Here is a 14,882-nt window from a genome sequence, read left to right as displayed (position 1 = left end):
AGCTATGCGTTTCGTTCAACAGACAGATGGAAAACATAACCAAAACAGAGATGAGGGACATTATAAATTTTATGGGCAAATTTGAAATGTAAAATCCTAGCTAGATTATATTTCAAGCCGAAAAGAATATTTTTGCCTAAATTATACATTTATCAAGACTCAAGAGTTTAATCTCCATTCATATATTTTTCATGACTAGAATTATACAATTAAAAAGGCTAAAGTTTTTATTACATTTTGCACTGAAACGTTCATTTTAAAACTCTTGCCATTTTTGAGCTAGTAAGCAGGGAGAGGACGAGAGAGGAAGCTAATCTTTCATGTATAACAAGTGATATAAGTGTCTGTAAACGCTATTGATTTTAGGGAGCTCTTAACCCCATTTACATCCCGCAAGATGCAATGTCCTCAAACAGCAGGAAAAATCAGATTAGAATACAAAAGACCTCAGACAATGTTGCCCAGAACATGTCATCACAGCTCCATATTGACAAGAATGGAAGCCAGAAAAAACAATTATATAAACAGTTCCAAATATATCACTGTTGGTGAGGGAACCATACAGCTAGGTAACAGCACGGCTATTTGCACGTCCATTACTAAAAATCATTATCCCATAAATAGACAGCTGATGAGAACTCTCTCAAACATACCCATTGAATGCATGATGATTTTTATTACTTTGATAGAAGATGCACCTTGATAAATAGTATATCATGCCCAACACTCCATGTTCTGGTCCCCTCCAGCAATAAAACCTGGAGTTTATGATAGCATTGAGAGGTTCAGAGAAAGTGACTAAAAAATGTTACATAAAAAAATATAAAAAATATAAAATATAACAATTTCTTCATCTTGACTTTTTCCTGTCATTTTTTTTAATCATAAATTAATTAAAAAGAAGTGACATGGAGAAAGAATTCCTAGGATTCACAGATTTGTAGAAGAATCTTGAAACCTGATTTGTACGGGAAATGTAAATCCTAACAAAAGCTTATGACCTATAATAAGCTATCACTGCAAATTTCATTTGGCGCGAGTTGAAAGAATCGCCCAATAGTTCCATGCCAATCCAAGTTAACAATATAAACTTAGAAATAAGAACCAAACATCAAGTCAAATACCAAGGTCAAACCCACAACTTGTTACTTTTTGTGTAAGGCACTTGACATTGCACCAAAACCCAACCTCTAAATCACTTTGTTGGACCAAAAAAATAATGAAACCTAAAATTCCCAACACCCATAACAGGTAGAATCAAACATCTCACCATTGAAAGGTGAATAAAATACAACTAGGAAGCAGTGGCAATGGAACCAAAATATATATTTGTAAAGCAAAGAGACATTGAAGGTCACTTCTGGGGTCCAACTGAGCAACCATCAACTTACACAAATCTTAGAAAAGTATATAAATATCTCTATTGCATCATACCTCAAAAACAACTGGAGTGCCACACTGGCATTTGAAAAGAACTCAGCAATTGAAGTAGCGCATGATTTCTCCATATCATTAGATATCCTGCAATATGAATACAGGTTCAAGCAATTAGAGATTTTTTGCAATTGATGAAACTGGTGCAACTGATAACCAGTTTTTTGGCAAAACCACAGTGCTAAGGTGGTACTATTAGTTCATAACCATCAAGACAATCCTTTAGATTCAGTGAGTACGAGAGCATGCCATCATTGAAAACTTTCCTGATGGCCAACAAAGCCATTATTTGTCAAAGACTGATATTTTTTGCTCAATATACCTAGCATGTCAATGACTGCTAATGCATTCCAAGTAGAGTTCAGGTAAAACCCTTGCACAACAGGTACACAGTATACAGATTTACCTTTATTTACTAGTTTGAGCTCTTGTTGGAATAAAAAATTTCCTAAAATTAAGGAACATCCAAAAATTAATCCACATGTCAAGTCCCAATGTACAAATACTTGTACAGAAAGCAGAATCCAAGTCATAACTTCATACTTACTCTAGACTATAAAACAGCATCTGTTCACCTTATACGCATGTTACCAAGGAACTCTGACAGCCTGGCAATAACCAAAACTCAGTGAGCATGGGAGTATGAAATTCTTTAAGGGAAAAAAAATGGACCGAGTAGAATAACAACAAAAGGTACAGACAAAACCTAATATTTTTAGCTATCACAGTTTCTCCATCTTCAGACCCAAGATGACGTAGAACTACCTCCTCTAGACGGCCATCTCGATATGCATGCTGCAATAAGAGAACATCCACGCAGAAAAACCTAATGAGGCTCTAAACTTATTACATTGCATGCAACTGCCATAACCAAAATAGGGGAAATAAAAAGCAGATGCATATACTTTCAAGCTGAGAAGGCTCATAAACCTGTATAGAGAAAAATGATGCAGCACAGACAATGAGTACATTTGTAACATGACATACAAGTCACAAAGATGAGCCTTCTGTAACAACCCGTATTTGCAAACAAACCACTTCATAAAGCAAGTCCACAGAACCCTTTACTGAAGGTTTTTAAAAAGAAGCTCAACAAGCTTAGTAACCCCTCTTCCACTCATGGGAAAGAAATATAACAAATATAACATTATACACCACAGTGGTAATCACTTCACTGGCCATGTTTGTCAAATGTCTTAAAATATCAAACTGTAAGGAGTATAAACTCACTAAAAAGAGATAATGTGTAAAAGGAAAACCTTCAAACAGGAAATTGAAATGTACATCTCAAACTATAAGAAAGTTCTTTGCTTACAAAGTATCCAAGGAAACTGAGCACCATTGATGACAAACATAAAATTATTATGTGCTCCAGCAATCAAATATCTACCAAAGAACCTACACTTCCAGGCTTATTGACATCAACATTGGATAATGCCAATAATCATCCCAAGCAGAAACAATCTAACCCCAGCAGGGAAACCAAGATATCAATTATAAATAATAGTATCTTGTCATAATATAGAGTTCAAAAACTACAAGCAAGTCTTTCTGCTGATGCAAAGAGTAGTAGGCTGACAAAATGCCAACATGGCAATGTTTAGAAAATCCCCACGGACAATCAACATGATCACAACTGGCTATATCTAGTAGCTCATGGGCTATAAAAATCTTCTTCATCACTTGATGAGTCAGATGTGTCCAGAATCAGATCCCTTAATAAAAGAGCCATCTCCAAGGATGTTAATTCTTCCATGGGGTCAAGAGCTATCTTGGAGGCTGTTAATTCTTCAATGGAGTTGAACATATCAAACAGGTCATCCACAAAACCAGATCTTCGTGGAGGGGGCCTGTGATGTCTCCAAGTGTATGAGCCTGGCTTGACCTTATGCTGGAACACAACAAACATTCTACCCATTAAAGGAGTCATAAAGCTAACCCTCTCCTAGATGGAAGTAAATTACAAACAAAAGGTGTATAATTCTTGGAACAGCATTGACTAGAAGCCATTCTGACAGCAACTCTAGGAACATCAATAATACAACTGCCACAAAAAAAAAAGAAAAGAAATAGACCAGTTGTGCCCCACCTATACTTATCGATAAAGCCAGAAAATAAACCACAGAGACTCAGAAAAACAAGCACAAAAGAGTGTGAGAGAACAAAATTGTCACATTGTTTAAGAAAATGTTAATTTGCTATGCTCGCCTTCAGTGAGGTAAGCAATTTGTAATTTTGTGGATGATTATATCAGTTCCTGGCACAGAATACAGATATGGGACACTTGAAATGCACAATGTAGCAACCAACGGCCTCTTATGCGGATTGGTACCTCCCAAGCAGATACGTGCTTGGGGTACAGGGAAGGGAGGGGTTCAGGTAGTAGCATTATGATTTCTAACCAATAATAATAATAATAATAATAATAAACCGAAGCAAGAAAGGAGCATGTTCAATAGGGAAACTTGGGAGGCCTTAGTGAAAAGCAAACAGGAAAGTACCACTAGTACCATAACATCCTTAGTGACATAGGGTTACACTGGTGCTTCGGGTATAATCTGGCAAGAAGGGGATATGAAATGCAGATGTCTGAATTACAGGCAAAAACGTCTTGGAGGTGCTGGCAGTTGCAGATTATTGGTTCCTAAGAGTGCTAAGAACAAGAGTAAGATGTAAGTTGTGAAGACGAGGGGTGGTATTCCAATCTGTGTGGTCAAGGTGTTGGTAGAGATGGTATCAACATAGTCAAGTGAAAGGGTATATTCTCTTTTCTAGGTCTTATTTTATTCATGTTGTTAAAAGTATATGGTTAAATGATAAAATTTATCATATCTCAATAGCTTAAGCTTAAGCTTAAGCTTTTTGGAGCAATCAGTAATTTAACACGTTCTTTTTTTCTTTCCACACTTAAATTTAAAAAACAAGGACATGAGCTTATAACTTATAAGCTTATTTGTGTACACTAATTAGTAATTTATGATTAGAATGCTACATTTAGATACATAATAATACCCTACTCCCTGTTTAGGTTGCATAAATGTAGACACAGGTTTAAACAAAATAGATACAACATGTAGCAAACCATTAAAATCCCAGGTGCTAAACAAAATAGCAATCAATGTAAAATATAATTTCAAAATTATAAATAATACATAACTAAATCTCCTATGGTCCATCCAAGGCAGGTTTCTTCTGTAACTTCAAAAAGAAAAAAAGTTAATAAATTATCCTCTGGTCTTCCAGTTACCACTAAGCAAGCCCAGTTAATCACAACAGGCTTCGTTTTGCTGTTGAGATGCAACCCAAAACAATAATAACACTAAAGACAACAGCATCAACAACAATAATACATCAAATCATCATTAAAGATTATGATGTAGTACTGTTTTCCAAAGCCAGGTTGATCCAATAAAAAATACTTATCTCAATAATCTAGGATGCATAGTAATCTACCAAAAAGGAGGACCATCCTGATATGTGAAACAAAAAGGTGAACGCCGTAGGCCATGTTCACTGGAATGTGGAATGATGGGAGAAGGGGAAGAGAAGAGAAGAAATGATAAGAAATTTTCAGATTTCCAAACTTGTATATCTGAACCCCTATATGCTTGCGTTGGGTTTTTTAAAAGCCTAAAAGGGCAACTACTAAACAAATGAACAAACGACGCCGGAATGCAAAGCGTGTTCAGTATGTGGGACTTGTAAACGACGCCATGTGCTTAAAAAAGCTTATACTGTTAATCATTATCTCATTCTAAAAAAAAAAAAAAAAATCTTTATCTCTATATATTAAGTGTTTGTTTGGCAACGTCCACATTTTGGACATTTGCGTTTTAGGCATTTTTATTTATTTATTTATTTTAACCAGCACTTAATGTATTGTTCATGGTACGTGAACAGTGTACTTAGGTCAATGAACAATAGTGAACAATAATAAACAGTAACAAGAATTTTTTTTATTTTTTTATTTTTAGTTTTCAATAAAATAAGCGGTATCTAAACATATACTAAGAGGATTCAGAAAGTTAGTTATGTTTTCAGAAAATGTCAAAAATACCCCTAAGCTAATTAGATGATCTTTATTTAAAAAAATAAAATATATGGTTAAAATTGTAATTCAGCAAAATCTATTAAAAAAAAAACTACCAAAGAAACTTACTTTCCTAAAAATTACCACTTTCTTTTTAAATATATCTCACCCAAGTGGGATATATTTTTTCTTAAAAACTTGCTCGCACTAAACTTAGGAATTTACTCTATTTCAAATCCTAAATTTTAATCTCTTAAAAATCCCTTTCTATGTAACCTTACTAATAATAGAAAAATTCAAAAGGAAAAATTACATTAAATTCAAAATAAAAAAGAGTCTTATCGCACATGTGATGAGACTAGTAATAATTTAACTATTAGTTGACTAATTAGAGATAGGAATTTTGGATCAATTATTTGATACTATGATATATAAACAATGCTTAAAAGCCAATATAGGTGTCCATTATTCCGATATTGGTGTCTTACAAGGTCGTGTGGGATGAAAATGGCAATGTGAAGCTTGAGTGTCCGGCCATAGGCAAGCAATTTGCAGCTGAGGAGATTTCTGCACAGATATTAAGGAAGCTTGTGGAGGATGCATCCAAATTTCTAAATGATGAGGTAAGTAAAGTAGTGATCACAGTACACTGATATATTGGATGCGTGTCCATAATTAAACTCATGTCTGAATTTCAACATGTCTAGTACACTGATATATTGGACACAAGCATAAAATGTAAATCATTTTGAAAAGAGTGGCAATGAGAGACAATGTAGACTTTTACTGTTGGAGTGGAGAGGCTTGGGTTACAAGTTACAATCTCTAAACTTATTTCGTTACAGGCCGTGACATACTCCCAACAATGAAGCATTAAAATGTTAAACCAGTAAAAATGGTCTTATTATGGTAATGGTCCATATCTTCATTTTGAAGTATCACGCTACAAATTTGAACGTGGAAAAAATTATATGGATGTATTATTGTGTTAATAATTTTTTGGGGAGAATGGAAAATGATTATATAATTAAAAACCCCAAGACAAGATGCGGGTTACCTACATCTAGACAAAAGAACCCTATGAAGTTTCACTATTTCCTAAGATTGGCTTTGGGCTTTTCTCGCACAATTTAGATAAAGGACGAAAAGGCCACCCAAAATGCCCCTCACAAATTGCAAATACTAATTCGTGAAAAATTAATTTTATTAAATCTATATCGTCATCACTTTTTTGAGTCATGGGACTAAGCTATGTTTTTATTTAAAAACACATACATTAATTGTTAAGGGTTAATATCGTGTTGGCAATTTTAATGCGCAAAGTTTGAATTATAACGAATCATATTAATTTTTTTAATTTCCCTTTCACTTTTTGCATATCATCATGCATTCTCAATCTAATGTACCAATTATATTATACTATACTATTATTAGTATTAATATATCTCCATTAGAAGGTATGTAATTGTATTATGTCAGTGGTTCATTCTTCATACTCTAATTTTTATTTTTATTTTATTTTACTTCTTACTTCTTTCAATTTTTCTAGCGTACGATATTTAAGTTGAATGTGACTATTAAAAGAAATTTCTTTTGCATATGGGCTTAAATTTTCAAGAATTGTTTTTAGTGGAAATTGGAAAATCTTAGCTCAAAGAACATTATTAACTTATATTTCTTGAATAAAAAGGCTTAGTTTCTTTCAATTTGTAGGTCAGGTTGGATTAGATTTGTAGTATATATTTTCAACTCAATCGGCCCTTTGAGTTGAGAAATCTCCAAGCTAATCCAATCCATGTTACCTTTAAAAGCAACCCAACCTGGGTGAATTGGGTGAGACCTAATAAAAATAATTAGGTTTTTATTCAACAATTTTTGTCTTTTAATTAATTAATAATTACAACAATTGAGCCTAATATATTCCAATTTCTTCAAAACTAAGTCTAAAAAAGTACCAAAATAAATTAAACTATTTCACTCTAAAGCTTAAACTAAATCCCAAAATCCAGAATAAATCAAACTAATAAATTAAAAAAATACATTTTTTAAAACTATTAATAATATTGATTGGGTTAGATTACTTGGGTTAAAAATCTTACTAATCCAAATCCAAGATATTGGGTTGGGCCAAATTAGCCAAGTTGTTGGGTTGAACGAACCCTTCACATTCTCTAGTTCTCTTTTACTACTATGATCTAATGACCAAGAGATTTTCTATTTTCAATCATAAAAAAAAAAATAAAATAAAAAAAATTTAATCTTTATTCGTCCCATTCCTTGAACCATGTTACACATGCGAAACGAGAATACTAGAAATAGTTCAAAGTCCCAAGCTTTCGACTTTCTAGGCGCTTCCTTATTGTTCCTTCCAAAAAATCCACACCTTCTACACAGTCTCAAGTCTTTGCAAATTGCAAACCCAAAATGGCAACTTTAACACCAACCCTTATCCGCTTCTATCCTTCATGTTCCCATAAGCCAAGAAAAACACTTGGTGTACCATAACCAGCTCAAGAAACTTGTTCTTGGGTCAGCAACCAAAAACGAAATGGAGTAGTTGTAGTAGTAGGAGGAGGAGAAATGGGAGCAATGTGGTGGTGTGTGAGAAAGTGGTTGGTATTGACTTGGGAACAACTAACAGTGCAGTGGCAGCCATGGAAGGTGGGAAGCCAACGATTGTGACTAATGCTGAGGGGCAGAGAACGACACTATCTGTGGTGGCGTACACTAAGAATGGTGACAAGCTTGTTGGGCAAATTGCTAAGAGACAAGCTGTGGTGAATCCTGAGAACACTTTCTTTTCTGCGAAAAGGTTTATTGGGAGGAAAATGTCTGAAGTTGATGAGGTTGGTAAATTTATCACTTTTATTATAAGTTTATACTGTAAAGTTAGTATTTTAACTTGCCCATTTGTAAATTGGAGGCAGAATTTGTAGATTAGAGACAGAATTTGTATTTGGATTAGTGTTCACTAGAGCTTATAATGTGAATTTTAATGATCTTTCAACTATTAGTGTGCTATTTGGAGACAGGAGCTTAGGATTGCTTTGTTGGATACCATGACTTGTTCTGGTATTGTTTGATCAAAACCCAATTTTTAGATTAATCTTGAATGGTTTTTTTTTTTTTTGAATCAAACATATATTATTATTATAAATGACTGTAAGTTTAATAATTTAAATACTAGTAGATTATAGATAGGATTTATATTTGGATTAGATGTTGCTTGTTATGCAATCATAATAAACTATCACTTAAATGGTAAATTTTGATAATGTTGTATTCTTATAACCATTAGTATGCTATCACATGTTCAGATATCATGATAGACAATGTTTAATAAAATCATTTAATTATTAGTATGTTGGAGATAATTTGAATTTGGATCATCTGATGTCTTATATCATGAGAAACTATTACTTATTGAAAAAGCTTAAATTGTTAATCTTTATAATATTTTAACTAGTAGTTAACTAATTAGAGATAGGAATTTTGGATCAATTGTTTGATACTATGATAAATTAGTGTGAATTTAATCATTTAACCATTATTCCAATATAGGTGTCATACAAGGTTTGTGCGGTACGAAAATGGCAATGTGAAGCTTGAGTGTCCGGCCATAGGCAAGCAATTTGCAGCTGAAGAGATTTCTGCACAGGTATTGAGGAAGCTTGTAGAGGATGCATCCAAGTTTCTGAATGATGGGGTGAGTAAAGCAGTGATCATAGTGCCAGCATACTTCAATGATTCGCAGAGGACAGCTACGAAAGATGCAGATTGCATTGCAGGGTTAGACGTCCTGCGAATAATCAATGAACCTACTGCTGCTTCGCTTGCTTATGGATTTGAGAAGAAATACAATGAGAACATTCTAGTTTTTGACCTTGGAGGTGGTGCTTTTGACGTTTCAGGTATGCCAATTGCTTTGTTACTCCTCTTATTGGATTATTATTATTATTATTATTATTATTATTATTATTATTATTATTATTATTATTATTATGTTATTGGTAAGTTAAGTGCACACCCAGTTGAAAAATCTCACCCGTAGCCCTTTTTATGAGAGGAGTAAGACAGAGTTCATGACTTTTTTCTTCTCTCCTGCTAATTGACCTCATATGTTTGTTTTTACTTATTTTGTACAGAATTTTCCCTGTGGATTGTAGTCAGGCTGTTCCATTTGCACATGCAAAGTAGAATCTTTTGGGTTATCCCCTATGTATTAGTTCTTGTCATTGCCTCAAATGCCTGTTAAATTGGAGGTTTACAAGTTACAAGTCACTCATTCAATGTATTATAATTCAGTGAGTTTGACAAATATTAATGTTTGAAATTCTTCCCAGCTTGACCATCTGAGAGCTGGGGGTATGCAATAACACAAATGAGATGACTACATGTGTGAGTGATTCCTCAACATTTTGGTGTGCCTTCTATTCTTGTATCTACTCCTATCTGTGTTAGGTATTAGATAACATGGATGTATTGTTGATAACTTACATGCTTGACCATAGGTTAACAATAACAGATTTCCTCTCGTTCACTCTCTTTATTCATTTGTTCTTTGGGGGATGATAAGATCTTTATCCAAATCAGAGGAATTCTTCAGGGCAGATGACAGAGAACTAGCAGCTTTGCTGCAAACTATTCCTTAAAATTTAGGTACAGCTCCTTTGGTGTTGTACATTGGGTTCCTCAATGTAGTTCAGCTTGATGACTGCATTGACCACTTGGGACTTCCAAAAATAGAATGAGGCCCTTTGGGACTTATGGCCTGTTTGGATGGAGGGGGGAAGAAGGGGGAGTAAAGGGGAGTAGAGTAGTGTTGGCTAAAAAAGCTAATTTTGTGTTAAATCTACTCTGCTCTGCTCTGCTCTGCTCTACTCTACTCTCCCTCCCTCTCCCTCAGTCCAAACGGACCATTATTGTCGATAAAGAGCAACTAGCAGCTTGGCTGTTAGCAAAAGAACCAATTAAAGCTTCCGTCATCCTCTACAAATTACACACACACACACACACACACACACACACACACACACACACACACACATATATATATATATATATATATATATATATATATATATATTTCTGACACAACCAAATTGCAAAAAACAAACCAGGACCAATCAGAAATAATCAGCATGCCTCAAATTTTCTCATGAATTGAGTCAGGTCTTCTCTCAATAGCATTTTGGGATTTTTGGGCAATGATTTGAACGTTTTAATTGATTTTGCTATGCCCTTTAATGTAATTTGAAATCAAGCTTTTTTTTTTTTTTTTGAGGAGAAATTTCTGAAATGGATTTCTTGTTCAGGAACTTCTTGGTGTCATTGTCTTTAGATAAATGCTGGCCAATCTTTACAAGGCATAGTCATTTTTTCTAGTTTGTGGGATTATACCATTGCATGAAATATAGCTCAGGTTCAGATGTTGTTCTTTCAGCTGCAGTTTGGAAGCTCTATTTACAGTGTTGTAAAAGGTTTTACCTATCTTGCTGCATTGGCATCTGCTCCCCAACTGTAATTTTAAGTATTATATAAAGGTATTATGTTGGGGGAGATTGCCAAAAAGGAATTGAGGAAAGTCTTAGCCTCTTAGGAATACATATGAAACAAATTAACAAGCACAAGGTGGTAATGTGACAATCCATACATGTGTCAATGAGCATTCAGTGAACATGTATTTTGTGATTCCCGAGATTCAATCTTCCAAAAGCAGTTTTATAGATTAAAAGAGTGACCTGGACCTTGTGATTTTGAAACATCTGATCTCTTAAAAGGTTTTTGATTTAACACAACAGTAGTTAGGTAGCATACAATCATTTGAACACTATGCCCTTTCACTACTTTTACCTTTTTTTTACCATTGCTATTGAATCCCGGTCCTTTAATTCAATTAAACAGCATGTATAAGAGATAGTTTTACCAGAATTATGAAAATATGGACTATAGTTTTCTAAAAATAGCACACTAATACTCATCAGATGTGATCTTTCACTTGTTTTCTTTTGGTGCACAAGGAAATTGGTAGTCAATGATTGTTGTGGTCTGTTATGTTTTAAATCTGCAGTTCTTGAGGTTGGAGATGGAGCATTTGAGGTACTTTCTACATCAGGTGACAGTCGTCTAGGAGGAGATGATTTTGACAAGGTTTGGACAAGACAAATGGATAGAGCTTTGTTATTCTTTGTTTTTTGGTCTGTTAGTCGTTACTAATATTACACGTTTGTGTTCTATAATTTTAAAGAGAGAATAGTTGATTGGCTTGCCCAAAACTTTAAGAGAGATGAAGGAATAGATCTTCTGAAAGACAAGCAAGCTCTACAACGTCTCACAAAGACTGCGGAGAAAGCAAAGATGGATCTGTCATCTCTGACTCAAACCAGTATAAGGTATGTGACAATTTCTATGCCTTCTTTATATAAATGTATCTCCCTCTTTGGCATGATCACTGAGGAAAAGCTTTCTGTTTTTATAGTTTACCTTTTATTACCGCCACTGCGGATGGCCCAAAACACATTGACACCACCCTGACAAGGGTCAAATTTGAAGAACTATGTTCAGATTTGCTAGACAGGTATGTAAGTTGAAAACTGCTACTCTGTGGTTGCCCTCTATGCATGTTCCAAAATGGAATAATTCTCATATGAAATATCAGTGTGTGTTTGATTTCCATTACTGGAGTTTGCTGCCTTTTGATTTAAAATGGTATGTTTTTGCCAATATGAATACCTACCTGCATAAGTTCAGTGGATTACAACTGAAATCTATTTTTTCCTTAGGCTACAAGGACCAGTTGAGACTGCCTTGAAAGATGCAAATCTTTCCTTCAAAGATTTAGATGAAGTAATCCTTGTTGGTGGTTCTACTCACATCCCAGCTGTTCAGGAGCTTGTGAGGAAGATGACTGGAAAAGAGCCCAATGTGAATGTAAATCCTGATGAAGTTGTTGCTCTTGGGGCTGCAGTTAAGGTTTGTCCTTATCTTGTTGAGATAAATTACCACTTAAGTGGGTTGCAACATGTAGGATTTTTTTAAATTTTTTTAATAGGAGGTAGAGCAGTTGAATTCTCTGATATGTAGATAAATTACTACTTGTTTTAATAGCTTAAGCTACTAGAAATGGTGAATTTAATTATTTAACCATTATTCTAACGTGCTCTAAATTTTTTATCTTAGTCTATTTGAAAAATAAATGACTATAACTCTTTATTTCTAATATTATCTGCTGTAATATTTATTGATATTGCATAAATTGTTGAGGCATCAATATTTATTTTGGCCATTTTTTTTTTTTTTCAAGATGGCGTTTTAGCTGGAGAAGTTAGCTACCTTGTGCTCTTGGATGTCACTCCATTGTCTCTAGGACTCGAAACTTTGGGTGGTGTAATGACAAAGATTATCCCAAAGAACACAACTTTGCCAACTTCCAAATCAGAGGTGTTTTCCACTGCGGCAGATGGGCAGACTAGTGTAGAGATTAATGTCTGTCAGGGTGAGAGAGAGTTCGTGAGGGATAACAAATCCCTTGGAAGCTTTCGCTTGGATGGAATCCCACCTGCCCCACGTGGGGTTCCTCAAATTGAGGTGAAATTTGATATTGACACTAATGGCATCTTTTCTGTCAACGCTATTGACAAGGGAACCGGAAAGAAGCAAGATATAACCATAACTGGTGCTAGCACATTGCCAAGTGATAAGGTATGTTTCTAAAAACTATTGTTATGAAGAGGGTTCGTTACCTTTTCATCTTGAGATAGCTAGCTGTAGTTCAAATTAGATTTGTTATTTAAATGAGTTTGAAATCAATGTGTGGTTAATTTATGGGTTTGAATAGCCTTAGCATAACCTATCTTAGCTGACTATAATCAATTAACTACACAAGAAATAACTGAATATACGCAATAAATGCAACTGCAGAATTATGAGAGATTTTGTCACCAAACACCAAGTAAATCAAGAATAATTTGTGTATTATTGCTATATGCTACTAACATGTATTATAGTGCTAGAACCATAAAACACAATCTTGTTTGATTCCATCATCAATAACCAATTTGACTAGTGCACTGTGCACACATTGACTGCGTGTTTGGTGAATGGTGAATAGGAATAGACCCAAAAATGGAATACCTTTTCTATGGCTAATTAGTTTGATTGCATTTTCATTACAAAGATTCCCTTAAAGTGAGGAATAAATATTTCATACCAAAAGGACCCTTATAACTAGTCCTCAACCTTCATAATAGCTCAAAAGAATAAACATCACTAGATTCGCTACACACCAAGTAAATCAAGAAAAATTTGTGTTAGAGCTATCATCTGCTGGTTACATATATTATACTCCTAGAACCATAGCCATTGTTGGCAAAAAAATGATAGTATTTTTTTCTTCTTGTTTTTATGCTAATTTGTTGATAAATGATGCTAATTTGTTTTTCTTTTTTGATCTTTAACTTTGGCGTCTTTTTCTCTTATATTTAATTTTATTAGTTATCCCCTTCAATGATGCTACCATGTTCTCCAAATAACCTATATCTTTCTTTTCTTTCTAAATCTCAGCATTTCAAGTAGCTATACTTTTTCACATATCAACCATGATAAAAAGTAGTTCTACTACTTGTTATTGTTGAAGTTATTATTACCACATATAAACCTATTCTATTTAGGTTCCTAAATCCCATCTTTGGATGTACAAAATAAAAAAATAAAAAACTGCAGGTGGATAAGATTATTAAAGAAGCTGAGAAGTTTGCAAAGGAAGACAAGGAAAAGAGGGATGCCATAGACACAAAGAACCAAGCAGACTCAGTATTGTACCAAACTAAAAAGCAACTTAAAGAGCTGGGAGACAAAGTTCCTGGCCCAGTCAAGGAGAAAGGAGAGGCTAAAGTGAAAGAGCTCAAGGATGCAATCTCTGGTGGATCAACCCAAGCCATTAAAATGCAATGGCTGCACTAAATCAAAGTTATGCAACTAGGACAATCAATCTATAGCCAGCCTGGCCAACCGGATGCTGATCCTGCTTCTGCTACTGCACCAAGGTCATCAAGATTGACTGGGAAAACAGCTGATGGTGATGATGTGATTGAAGCAGATTTTACTGACAGCAAGTAAATCACATAACTTGGTGGTGGGAAAAATTTCAACCATGCATACTTGGTTTATTTTCTATGTTAGTTTGTACAGGCTTTGTTGGCTGTGATTTTGTTAGCTATGATGTACATCATGACTCCTGCCAGCCCAGTTCTTCATTGTGATCAATGTGATTTAGACAATGGGTAGTTAGTCAAGGCATAAAACTTGGCAGGTGGTTTAGTCTCTTCCATGGCTAGTTAATATCAAGAGGATTCCTTTTTTCAATATCTCACAATGTTTGTATTTGAAAAAATTGTTTACAATGAAAGTATTTTTTTTT

At 34.4% G+C, this 14,882-nt stretch overlaps 1 protein-coding gene, 1 long non-coding RNA gene and 1 pseudogene across 4 annotated transcripts in view; 2 read left to right on the top strand and 1 right to left on the bottom strand.

The window, feature by feature from the left end:
• LOC142617791 (putative disease resistance protein RGA1) overlaps positions 1-14,882 on the top strand; it is a 75,872-nt gene that overhangs the window by 14,627 nt on the left and 46,363 nt on the right. The window lies entirely within an intron of this gene.
• On the bottom strand, positions 339-5,108 carry LOC142617799 (uncharacterized). Of its 3 annotated transcripts, none has more exons than XR_012841047.1 (5): positions 4,888-5,108; positions 2,141-3,325; positions 1,982-2,042; positions 1,435-1,521; positions 339-758 (listed from the first exon to the last, which is right to left on the bottom strand). It is a non-coding gene; the product is annotated as an uncharacterized LOC142617799 (long non-coding RNA). The 3 variants fall into 3 exon arrangements; XR_012841046.1 differs by lacking the exon at positions 4,888-5,108 and having other exon boundaries at positions 2,141-2,229; positions 2,365-4,881; XR_012841045.1 differs by lacking the exon at positions 4,888-5,108 and having other exon boundaries at positions 2,141-4,881.
• On the top strand, positions 5,309-14,829 carry LOC142617005 (stromal 70 kDa heat shock-related protein, chloroplastic-like; annotated as a pseudogene).

Source organism: Castanea sativa, chromosome 11 (genome assembly GCF_040712315.1).
Source record: "Castanea sativa cultivar Marrone di Chiusa Pesio chromosome 11, ASM4071231v1".
Taxonomy (NCBI): domain Eukaryota; kingdom Viridiplantae; phylum Streptophyta; class Magnoliopsida; order Fagales; family Fagaceae; genus Castanea; species Castanea sativa.
The sequence above is the reverse complement of the archived record's forward strand: the minus strand, read 5'-3'. Positions and strand labels throughout refer to the sequence as shown.